Raw genomic sequence first — 12,333 nt, forward strand, 5'->3', positions numbered from 1 at the left:
TCAGAAGGGGTTCATTTGTCGTGACGGCAGCCAAGGGACACCGTGTCTCCACCGTGTCGAGCAGACTGTCTGTAAGCTGCCGATGAGTCCGCCAGTTTGTAACATCAACCGAAATGTCCCCGAGAAGCAGAAGTCAGACCCGAGTGTGGGGTCAGGGGTTTGGATGCCTTGTCATTTTACACACGTCCCTGTAGATTCCAGCCTTGCATCGCTACCAGAAGTGACAGTGGATTAGGCCACAAGCTCGCTCCATTTCCCCCAAACAAAGAGCTTTGCACAATCGTGCATGGGAGGGCTCCGTGCTCACCAGGGTTTGCCCTGAATGGCGTCAGGAAACAAGCACCTTCCTTCCCAGCTGGCCGTGGTGTATGGTGACATGGTCTGGGTCTCCGCCTCTACCTTCTGTGGCCGGGCTCCTGGTGGTTCGAGGTCCTGGGGAGGGTACACCCCTCGGTGCAGATGGGCTGGGGGTCTCAGTGGGCCCACTGCCCGGACGCGAATCCACCCTTTCGCCTGGCGTTAGGCCGATCCTAGGAAGTCGTTTTGGACGCTGCACAAAGCACAGCGCATAGCTTTTCAAATGAGTTGCTGGCTGTGATTTCAGGGTTGTGTGCTCCTCTGTCTGGGTGCACGGTGAACTCATGTCACTCTCCTCTCCACCCCACAGTTGCTGCCTTTGGAGGAAGAGTCACAAGATAGTGTGGCAAGGACACAATGTGAACCGTCAGCTCCTTCTTCCCAGAGGTCCCTGAGCTTGGACAGGCTGCAGCAAGGGGCACTGCCCAAGGCCAGCCACGAGGACATCAGGGACGCCACAAAGTAAGGGGCACAGGCATCGTAGGAGATATGCCTGTGGGCTGGTTTTCAGCTCTGAGAAACCTTTGATCTCTACATGGGGGAGAAAGGGTCGGAACAGCGATTCCAAAGAAAGGCCAGTGAACTGAGTTTACGTGCACGGTGTTCTTGGGATACCTGCCTGGGTGCCCTGGGTGTGGCCAGCAGGGCAAAAGGCAGGTGGGAAAGACTAGAGTCTTGTGATGCTGGTGGCTGTAGGGCAGCCTCGTTTGCTCAGATCCTACACACCAGCCGTCCTGAGACCTCCCTTTTCCTCCCGGTGGATCCTGGGTGACATGCTCCCTAGGGCTCCTCCCCTGGGCCGCACTATGCCCTGTGGGGCTGTCAGGAGCCATGCTCTCTTCCCCCCACCCCCACCAGGCAGCTGCAGCAGCCTCTCTGTTACTCGCACCACGTCCTGGGGTGGCTCAGGTGTGCATGTCCTCCGTGCTCCCGGGTCACGGCCAGGGAGGGGTGCTGAGCGTTCTCCACCCAAGGTGCTTGGACTCTAGATATACTTGGGAGGGAGACAGTGTCAGCTCCCAGGGCGCAGCCCTCCCTAGAAGCTGGGGGATTGTGCTTCTAATCACGTGGGGCGGTGTGTCGTGCGACGAGCACGCGTGGAAGATGTTCTCCTGTGCGTCCCCCAGATCCACAGCCTCTCAGGATGGCCCCTTGAGCAACCTCAGCAACACTGGCAATAACCAGGACTCACTGAACAACGCCCCCAAGAAGAAGGGCATCACAAAATCCATCCGCTGGTTGCTCGCCAGAAAACAAAAGGTCCACCCCAGCCACGCTAGCGACGAGCCTGCATGACCAGGTTGGTGTCCCCTGCGTGTTTCTAGCGTGTGGGTGGTCTTACTGGCCCCATTCCTCTAGATCCGTGGTCTCTCTGCCTGCTGACCCCTCCCCGCGTCAGGAGACGTCACGTGGCCGTTGACACCCCCTACCTCCCGTTTCATCACTCTGCTTCCCCACAGCCACTGAATTGGAGCCCCTGAATTGAAAACCCTTCCCAAGGTGCCCTGGGACTCAGCAAATTGGGCGGACAAGCTGAAAAACACCAAAAACTTTAAAAAATAAGCATTGTGTTTCTTGTCACCTTGCTGAGCACTTTTCAGCTGTACCTGTTTTGAAAGCAGTAGCTGTTCGTTTGTTCAATACACTCTATAGCTGCAAAGCAGTATTATGTCCTCCACGGACATAAAAAGGCCTCCAGGGCCTTTTGCTCCTGGAACCATGCTGGGAAAATTCGGTCCCTTAGATGTTGCCAGTGTGTTTTCTTCCACATCCTTATACTTTCTGTAATGAAAACATTAAGATTCGTGGTAGTGCCCTCTGGCTCTCACACCCACTGCTCCCAGAAATGTGTATGTCTTGTAAGTCCAGAGGTCACAAAAATTGGCCAAAACATTTCACTGTGTTTCCTGCGTTTATTTTGTCATCTTCAGGAGGTATGGTTTAAGTACTTGGTCATATGAGGACAGCGTTTATTGAGTGGTTTGCCCCAGCATTTGATTCAGTTTCACAGAGTGTGTGTAGGTGACTTTCTCCGGGGCTGAGATGTTCAAATCGCTCACTTGGGTCCTGTGTTACCATAGGTATAACGCAGTGTCTGAGAGTGGATCATACTGTGGTCTCTGTGGACATGCATGGCCAGTCCCAGAAACATACGGTTGACCCTTGAACAGCCAGGGTTTGAAGATCAGGTCCACTTATATGCAAGTTATGTGTTTCCATCCAGTAGAGTGTTGTAAATGTATCTTCTCTTCTTTATGGTTTTCTTAATCACATTTACCTTGTTTTATGAAGGAATGCAGCATATACACGTCACTTAGAAAATATGTGTTAACCGACTGTTTCTGGTAAGGCTTCTGGGTACAGTGGGCTATGAGGAGTGAAGTTCTCAGGGAGGTGGCGGTGAGGTAGAGCCCCATAAGGCTCCACGAAAGGTGCCTAGTGTTGACAGTGTCCGCCTCAGGAGAATGAGTCTCAGTCACGTCCGTGGTCACGTCGTATTTGATGGCACGATTCTTGTTACGAACGACCACCTCACTGCTTCGTGTACGTCCTAACTGTGAGATGGGTGTTGTCAGTCACAGGTTAGGAGACCTCATACGTGTGCCTACTCCCTGTAGAATTCCGCAGATTTCTCAATGTCTTTGAGTGGGCTCTAACTGTAAGGCTGAGAAGCACTCACCTGAGGTTTCCATCGGAGCAGGTGATTGGAAAATCTTGTGTGGTGTCGAGAATTGAGTCCTTGAGGGAAATCGGGACCCTGCTCAGTAGGCCTGGTCCCTGGCGGTCACAGTGCTCGTCCATCTTACCGCACGGAGGAGGCAGAGTTCTGTAACCGGGAGGGGCGCAGCCACAGCAAGGAATTGGGTGTCTGAAAGCTGAGGAAGGAAGTATAACTAACCACAAAAGGCAGACGAGTCTTCCATGCCTCCAGGATGTGGGCTTGTAACTCTGGTTCCTCAGCGCAGAGTTCGGTGCTGGGGGCCGATTGAAAATCCAGAAGCGAGGGGCGTCTGGAGGGCTCATCCGGTTAAGGCTCCGACTTCAGCTCAGGTCAGGATGTCACGGTCCGTGGGTTCGAGCCCTTTGTCGTGTTCTGCGCTGACAGTGTGGAGCCTAGGTGGGATTCTGTCCCTCCCTCCCTTCGTCTGCCACTCCCTCACTTTCTTGCTGTGTCTCTGTCTCTGTCTCTGTCTCTGTCTGTGTCTCTCTCAAAAATCAATAAACTTGAAAAAAAGGGGCAGCGGGGATGGCCCAGTTGAAGGATAGCCTAGCTGTGATTGAGTTATTGTGAATCACAAGAAAAGCCAGAAGCCAACCTTTGTGATACACGTTGTGTATACACATAATTTAATTATAAGGTATGTAACAGAGAAATGTAATAACGATCTGTAAGTGTTTGGAACGTGTCCATGCGTTTGAACAACTGTTATTTTACCTAGTGAAAGACCTTGGAAATGAATTGGGTAAATGTGTTTCCTGTAGTGTGTACTTCCTTTTAAATCTCTTCACAGTTGACAGAAGCAGTCTTTCACCAGAAGTAACTAGTGAATCATCTGGTGATTTTTCGATGTCTCCTAAAGCAAATGCAATCTTTGTTACTTTGCATGAACGTGAGGTGTCCCGTCACAGTCTCTGAATATGCTGGGGAGTCTTTTCAGGTCTCTCTGATTTTCAACTGAGTCCACAAAGCGGGCTTTGCGATTAGAACGGAGACGTTTGTGTTGAAGTGACAAGGTGCCCAGGCACGGGGCCAACAGTGTTGTCTGACAGGAGGAAGGTTTTCCAGAACACCCGGAGTGTGCAGCTGAAGCATAGGCTTGGGGCACACAGCAGAGATCCTTGTCCTGCATTACAGGGTGTGGATGTGATGGAGAGAGCTTTCGGCAGCCACCGTGGCCATGGGTGTTGACTGTCGGCAGAGGTGCTGGTTTGGAGGAAGGACCCAGTGATTCGCTGGGTCCTATCGATGGGCCTTAAAGCGGATGCCAACAATCGCGTAGACAGTGGAGTTCACGGCACGTTGATGGCCTCAGATGGGACCTTCGATGTCACCGCCCTGGCGCTTCTGGTGCAGAACCCGACCCAGAACACACAGGTGACACCGGGCCGTCCGCACCCGCCCACTGCTCTCCTGCTGGAGACCCTGCAACCTGTATTGGAGCAAGGCAGCGCGTAGCTTCACCGCACAGCTAGTCCTCTCTCCCCAAGCCCGGTCTGTGCTGTGTGGCACGGAGTCCTCGGTGCTGCCTCCTCCTGCCTGAGCTCTGCCTGTCCCTTCCCCTCACAGCCTCGTGAGACTGGCGTGCATTTAGCTCTTATGTGGAGAGAGAAACACTCTTACTTCGTGTGCCATGTGGAAGTTTCATGGCTTCTGTTTCCGATTTCCCTGTGGAATTGTGTTTGACTCATGGGCTCAGTGGAGAATCAGGAATCTTTTGATCCTTCTACAGAACACCTTTGGGAATGCCCTGAGTGTCCCCACTGCAAATCCCCCTCCACGGCACCCTTGTCTAATTTCCCGGAGAGCATGGACCCCTCTCCCCAAAGGCCCATTCCTGTGGGCTTCCTGGGGGGCTCAGATGATTCGGTGCTCGACCCTTGCTTTGGGCTCAGGTCATGATCTCATAGTTGGTGGCGTCGAGCCCCAAGTCGGGCTCCGTGCCGACAACGTGGAGTCTGTTTGGGATTCTCTCTCTCTCCATCTCTCGCTGCCCCTCCCCTGCTCGTGCTGTCTCTCTGCCTCTCAAAGATAAGTAAATCAAGCCCATTAATGGACTCCACGTTAACATCTCTGATTGAAAATACACCATTAGGATTCAATGGATATTGTTTTGAGTTGAAGTCTTGGTTTCAACGCAATTGCAATATGTTGTCATCCTTTAGATTGACATAACTTTTGGGGTGTTGGCTCGTGATTTCAGGCTCGTGCTATCTTGGAATGGGAGTTGAACCACCTTTTGGTCATGGGGACTGACCAAAGGGTCGGTGAAATAAGTTTTCAGCCTAATGATATGTAAATTTGCGTTAACTGTTAAGTATTATATTTGGGGGTGCCTGGCTGGCTGAGTCGGAGGACAGCGTGACTCATAATCTCTGGGTTGTCACTTTGAGCCCTGTGTTGGGGGTAGAGATTTCCTAAAAGTAAAATCTTAAAAAAAAAAAAAAAAAAGGAACGTAGATTATCATGTTTGTAGGAATCATATACCAGACTACTCTTCCAAATGTGGAGATAATTTTACCTTACAAGTTAAGCTTCACTCTTAATTTATTAACAAATGAGCTTTGGGGCGCCTGTGTGGCTCAGTTGGTTAAGTGTCTGACTTTGGCTCAGGTCAGGATCACACTGCTTGTGAGTCTGAGGCCAGCATTGGGCTGGCTGCTGTCTGCGTGGAGCCTGCTTTGGGTCCTCTGTCACCCTTTCTATCGGCCCCTCTCTCACTCACACACAATCGTTCTCTCTTTCTCTCTCCCTCTCTCTCTGAAAATCTAACAAACAGGGGCGCCTGGTAGCTCAATCATTTAAGCATCTGAGTCTTGCTTTCAGCTCAGGTCATGATCTCACACTTCGTGAGTTTGAGCCTCCCATTGGGCTCAGCGGTGACAATGGGGATTCTGCTTCGGATTCTCTCTCTCCCTAGCTGTCTGCCCTTCCGCAACTCATACTGTTTGTGTCTCTTTCAAAAATAAATAAATGTACCTACAAAAACTTAAAAAACTACCAAACCAATGAGCTATTGAGAAACCAATATTTTAACAGAGGTGAGGAGTTTGGTTTCTTTCCTTTTGATATTTGACTTTTGATAGTCTTGAGAAATATTTTTCACATCATAACACGTTGATGGCAGCCTGGCAATAGAGCCTGTAAGTTGTGTTTGGGGGCGGCCGGAGGTCTGTCTGCAGTCCAGGGCCCTGTGCTCTGGGGGAAGGTTACAGTCGTTTATTTAAAAAGACACGAAGTGTTGATTTCTCCTTATACAACACCAGGACCGATTTACTCCCACACCACTACTTAAGACTGTCTTCATTGCCATAAGAACACTCAAGTGTGACGAGGATAGGACATGTGAAAGGGTGTGGTGGGTCTGTCCTAGCGTGTAGCACTGTCCGCAGCTTAAAGACTGTTTTGAAAACCAAAAGGTAGTATCTTCTATAGCAGGAAGGTGATTTCACAAAGACAGTGCGGCAGGTCCAGTCAGCCCAGGACTGTCCTGACTTGTGCCCAGTCAGTGTCCTGGCACAAATACGGCCCTGCCTCCTTTTACCGCCTGGGGCAGCCATCTGGGCAGGGGGCCCCCAATGGCTGTCAGGAATGGGGGTAAACAGCTGTAAACAAACTTGCAGAGTGAGGTCATTTTAAAGGGCTGGTAACCTTACTATACATTTTTGGTTTGTATTTCACCATGTGTCCTGTAATTTCCCAGGATGATGATAGAAGCTTCAGGAGGGCACCTTCTCAGAGATAGCAATGTAGATGAAGACACTCTTGACTTACCTGCTGAGTCAGCAGAGACTCTCCCTGCAGACTTCTGGGTCACTTCCTCTCTGTCCTCTATGCAGCCAAAGAAGATGCTGCCGGTCTGTATGTGACGTGCTGCTCTGCCCCAGCCTCTTGGCGGAGGTATGGGAGGCTCTTGGGTTGGAATGTGAACACTGGTGGAGAATGGCCGACTTAATATGTAACAAGGCGTTCAGATGCTGTGGCGTGCTCAAGCTCGGATGATCTCAGATTACTCCTGACTTCTGCTTATCAAAGTTTCACAGTGATAGAGATTTTTTTAACATTTCTATCTGATGGAATATTAGCGTATTCTCTCAACTACTACAACTAGGCATCGTGGGTGTCCTCAGAGCGTTGGACCAGCCTCAGAGCGTCACTTGCAGAGGTACGTATGTGATGGGCAGCCCTGGCCCCTCTTTCACAAGATGGCAGATGGACACGGCGAAAGTGTTTTCATGGCCTCTACTGCCCCTTTGCTATTTGAGAGTGAACTCCCGGGGACTCCCCCGGCTGCTTGCGGGTGGAGAGAACCCCAGTCAGAAGTGCCCCGGGAGCCCTCAGTGGTTGCTGCTGTGGTTTAGAATGTGTGTGGCTGTATTTGTGCCCTCATGTGCTATTTTAAGACTAACCGCATGCTGCATTTGCACGCTGCCCCTTGTGTTGCTTGGAGCAGGCATAGTATCTGCACCACAGAGGCTGGATTCAGCCAGTCATGTCTTAATCCTGCCGACGCCTCCTGTTGGTGAGTAGAGGGCACCGGCCATGCAGGCCACAGTCGGACACCCTGTGTCCTGTCTGCGCAATGTCCATGTGAGCCAGGACAGCCGCAGCAGGCTCACTTAGGGACTTTCAGAAATACACAGACACGCAGACGCACATAGACTCACAAACACACACACGTACACGCGCACACACACACACGCACACACATGCACACACATACACACACACACGAGCTTCTCTACACCTGCTAAGAGGATTCTGGTGTTTGTGTGCTTACCCTTAAAGAGGTTGGTGTGTTCTCAGTTTTTCCGGAGAAGACTGTATTTCCCCTCTTTTCGTAAAAAAAGAAGTTTGGGTTCAGTGTCTGCTAATGTCTTTTTTGGTAGGGAGGCAGGATTGCTGTTGGAGCAGTAGGAAATTTTCCAGGTCTGAGCTGACCTTCCCGGTCGTTCGGGAGCAAGTGGCACTGGCCTTTGCCTGGTCTGGTGGAGCTCCCGGGTCAACAGGCCCTGGCTGGCTTGTTTTACGCACACCTTGTTGAATGGACCAGGCCCAAGAGGATTCTAGTCCTCACGTGAGTGACACTGGTGGCCTCTCAGTTGAGAGATTAGCTTTTGAAAGCGGAAGCACATTGCCCTCTGAGGCGCTGAGTTTGAACATGGAGATTTCGGGTGTGGGCCCCGGAGCCCGGCCCTCTTCTCCCTGCTCTGAGGACCTCCAGGGGTGGGCTTTGTTCTGCTCTCATCCTGTTTTCCTGTCTCAGCCACAGTGTTTGATTGTTGGGAGCTCCTGGCTGGAGGCCAGGTGGAGCCTATGACACTTGAACTTAGGGTAGTGAGTTTGAGCCCCATTTTGGAGTGGAGATTCCTTAAAATCCTGAAAAAAAAAAAGAATAGTTGATTGATTCCTTCATCTTGTTTTTTTTAATTTGGTAACTTTCAGTCTTAAGCCAGTAGGAACTCAATCGAATAATTCTCATTGATAATGCAAAATGCTTCATATTTTCTCTAGATTCTCAAATCTCTTCAGCCAGGAAGGTCTTTGGGGAGGGGGGACACGCGCTAGGCCCCACCTGGGGCCCTGGAAGGTGCTTTTCGGGCTGTCTTAAGACTGATTCTTTCCTTTTATCTTGCAGTTTACCCACACTGCTGCTCCCGATGGTCTTGCAGCACGCTGAGCCCAGCAGTGACTACATTTGAAACTTCAACCAGATCTTTCATCTGTTAATCCTTGTTATATGGACCCTGAGATATTTTATTACAGTGTTTAATTACTGAAAAATTCGTGAATAGGATAGAGAAACTCATTTAGCATTTAATGTTTCGTACATTTCTGTAAATTTGTCACTCCCTATAGAGAGTTCCTGACTTTCATGTATATCCGGGCTATAAATATCCTTTGGAATCAATTGATGTTCTTATATCTCAGTTTAGTCTTTCAAATGAATGTACTGTCATGGCTGTATGTATGAATCCTACGACAAATACGGTCTTTTATAACCTGTGCATGTATTGTAATTATCATTGTTTAATTGTTTGTTAAGAAACCCTGACAGAGAAAAGGATTTTACCATGTTTGTAAAATCACCGTGACACAGCCTGCATTATCCTTTACGAATGTCCCTTAGCTCTACAACCATGGTTTTGATATAAGCAGACTGAATTTGCAGCAATGGTCGTTGTATTTTAACGACTCACCTTAACTACACTTTTTCTAGCAAGAAATGCTTTCTTGTGCAGTGTGAAGAGATTAAAAATATCTGGTGTTGACTATCAGCTAAAGAAACTTGGAGTGGAAAGCTGATTGAAACACTGTGAAAATCTCCCCAGGCCGGTATGCTCTTTCTGAGCCTGGTCCCTGGGGGCCTGGGCAGTTTGCCTGGAGTGACCCGCACAACCTGGGAGCTGAGGCCCCAGAAAGCCTGGGTGGGGCAACCTGGCCACCTCTTCCCCGGAACCCTGCCCACCCCCTTCTCTCCCCCAACCCGAACCTTAGAGCCCTGGCAGCAGAACTCTCAGAGGACCAATCAGGGTGCACTGGTCTCCCACCTCGGGCCAGGGCGCTGGGTGCTCAGCACAGAGCAAGATGCAAGATCCTGGAAACAATGGAGTGCAACTCTAATAAAGGCCTTATTGTTCTTACGGAAATCAGCTGTTTAGATTTGTTTGTAAACAAGTTTAAGGAGTGGACCTCATTCTCCATTTGTAGATTTTATTTAATTTTTTTTATGTTTCTTTATTATTGAAAGACAGAGAGAGAGACAGAGCATGAGCATGGATGCCGCAGAGACAGGAGAAGACACACAATCCGAAGCAGGCTCCAGGCTCTGAGCTGTCTGTCAGCACGGGGCCGGACGTGGGGCTCGAACTCACGAACTGTGAGATCATGACCTGAGCTGAAGTCGGACGCTTAAGTGACTGAGCCACCCAGGCGCCCCATCTCCATGTGTAGATTTTGAGGAGACAGCCATTTCAGGTTAGAGTAGCCAACGTAACTTATAATTTTGGGGTGGCATATAAAAAAGCCACCAAGGAATGTGCTCAGATCATGGAGCCTTATTTCTTATGCAGCTGGGACAGAGATAGAAACGACAGGTCTCTTTACATGTCGTTTCTGCTTTTCATTGGACGTTTGACAGTTTCCCTGTGTTTTTCTATTCATCTTTTGTGATCTTCCTGATTGTATGACAGAGTAGGTACCGTCTACTTTGAACTAGTTTTATCACGGTATTATTTATTGCTGGCTTTCAAGGCAGTAGTGGAGCGTTTCCCACTGCCAATAAAGACTAGTGAGAATAAGCTGCCATTGACTTGAGAAGTGGCTGCCGTGGTTTTCTCTGGTGCTCGGGGCCATGAAGGCACTTCTGCCACGTGGAAGTAGTAGTGTGGAAACCAGCTGATAGAATACCACAGCTGGAAGTGGCAGTTCAGGACAGGGGTGTCCTCCACAGGAGGGCCAAGTGCCCAGACGCTAGGGTAGCGGCTCCGGAATCAGTGCAGCCGGGGGCCCAGGCAATAGGCCAACAGGGCAGGGCGACTCTTCCACGGTCAGGGCCAGCTGAGGCTGCTCTTCCTCCAGGACCCCAGGAGACTGGAGTGTGTGCGTGTGCGCATGTGTGTACAGGTGCGTGCTTTCCACCCAGTCTCCAGTCCTCTTCCATCCTCTGTGTGGGCTTTCCTGTCCTGCTGCTGTCCTCTCAAGGTGCCAAGAAGTGCCCAGGGCTGCATCCTTCCCCATCGTCTCAGCCCCTGGAACCCACTAGGCTGCTTCTCCCGAAGCTCAGACCCAGTGCTGAGTCTTATACCAGCCAGTGTGGCAGGCGGGAGGGTCTGCCCGCACTGGGGGCTGGCAGCCACCACCAGGCCAACTCAAGAGGCTCTGGCACAAGATCCCTGTCGCTCAGGCGACGCTGGGACGGTTCCTTCCCTCCCTGCCATGGAGAGCACATGGCCATTGGGTTGGCGGATGGACACCGTGACCCGTGGTCCGTGTGTGGTGGGCACAGCTGACGATCACTGGGTTTCATCTTCCTGGACTGTCTCTCCTGCCAGGACTGATCGGCAAGTACTCTGAATGCTGCGTTCCCTTTTCGTGGAGTAATCCTTCCGGTCTTTCTTCCGTTAGGGCGTAGTTAGGTTGTTATCTTCCTGTTCAGAATCTGTGCTGGCTGATTTTTTATTTTTTTTTTCTGCACTTCCTAGTCCTTTGTGTTAAGTGTGAGATTTGGAACAGAGTGCTTCCTTGCCTTTTACATGTAACAATCTGCTCTTCCCCACCAAAGCTGGGCAAGCCTTAGGCATCTGAAAGTTTCTGGAAACAGATCAATTCACCACAGGTACATTAAGTTGCAGATGTTTTATTAAAACTTGATTTGGTGGTTCCACTTGTGCCTAAAAAACAAATGTCAGTTGAGAAACAGACCAAGCGCCGAGCAGATGTCGAGAGCTTTCGCGTCTCTGAGAACACTCCTTAGCCATACTTGGTTGTGCTCACTCCACACTGAACGTCCGAGGCTTGCAGGCCTTTCCACAGTCCCACCAGGTCCCACCGAAGACCCTTGACTCCCCCGCTGCTAGAAACTCCTACTGGAGGTCACTAAACCCTCATCACTGCTGCCCTTCAGGTCCTGTCTCCAGTGTCACATCGTGTGATCTGAAGGTAATTGTGCTTCACGTGTTCTTCCTCGCCTATTGCTAGCTGAGCCCTCAGCCCCCCAGAAGGGTGCTCCGTGGTCCGGGGAGTGATCTGTCCCCATGTCCTCTGCAGAGGGGCAGCAGGCACATGCGCAAGTGGGGTTGTTTCTTCCTTCTTGCTGATATGGCTTCACTTGATGGTGTTTCTCAAGATCTCCGAACTCTGCTCTCTCTTACCTTCCTGTCGCTTGACTCCTCAGTGGGAACAAGTGGCCCGGATTCTGCTGTTTCTTGTCCTTGTCTTCCTGTTGCACCTTTTCCAGTCCTGCCTCGAGGCCAGCGCTGTGTCTTCAGCCACCGTTGCTTGGGCAGAAACGTGGGGGGTGGGGAGGCCGTGGCCTGCCAGCCTCGCTGCTTGCTGCCCACTGTCCTGTCCTCCCTCAGTGTATCTTACCTGCCGCCTCTCATAAGAACATCCGTCCTTGTACCTCCCCTCCCGAGGACCGCAGGGTGGTGGTGTCAAGGTCCTCCACTTAGCTGCACCTACAAAGACCCCTTTCCCAAATAAAGTCACATGCACAGGTTCCAGAGATTTGGACTTAGATGTGCCTGCAGGGGGCC

At 50.7% G+C, this 12,333-nt stretch overlaps 1 long non-coding RNA gene across 1 annotated transcript; it reads left to right on the top strand.

Annotated features, from left to right (window-relative positions):
- The first annotated feature begins 646 nt into the window (after nucleotides 1-646).
- On the top strand, nucleotides 647-9,726 carry LOC109261470 (uncharacterized). Its single transcript, XR_002077396.2, has 3 exons — nucleotides 647-819; nucleotides 1,485-1,657; nucleotides 8,715-9,726. It is a non-coding gene; the product is annotated as an uncharacterized LOC109261470 (long non-coding RNA).
- The last annotated feature ends 2,607 nt before the right edge of the window (nucleotides 9,727-12,333 follow it).

This window comes from Panthera pardus, unplaced genomic scaffold (assembly GCF_024362965.1).
Source record: "Panthera pardus isolate Hobbes unplaced genomic scaffold, ASM2436296v1 HiC_scaffold_22, whole genome shotgun sequence".
Taxonomy (NCBI): Eukaryota; Metazoa; Chordata; class Mammalia; order Carnivora; family Felidae; genus Panthera; species Panthera pardus.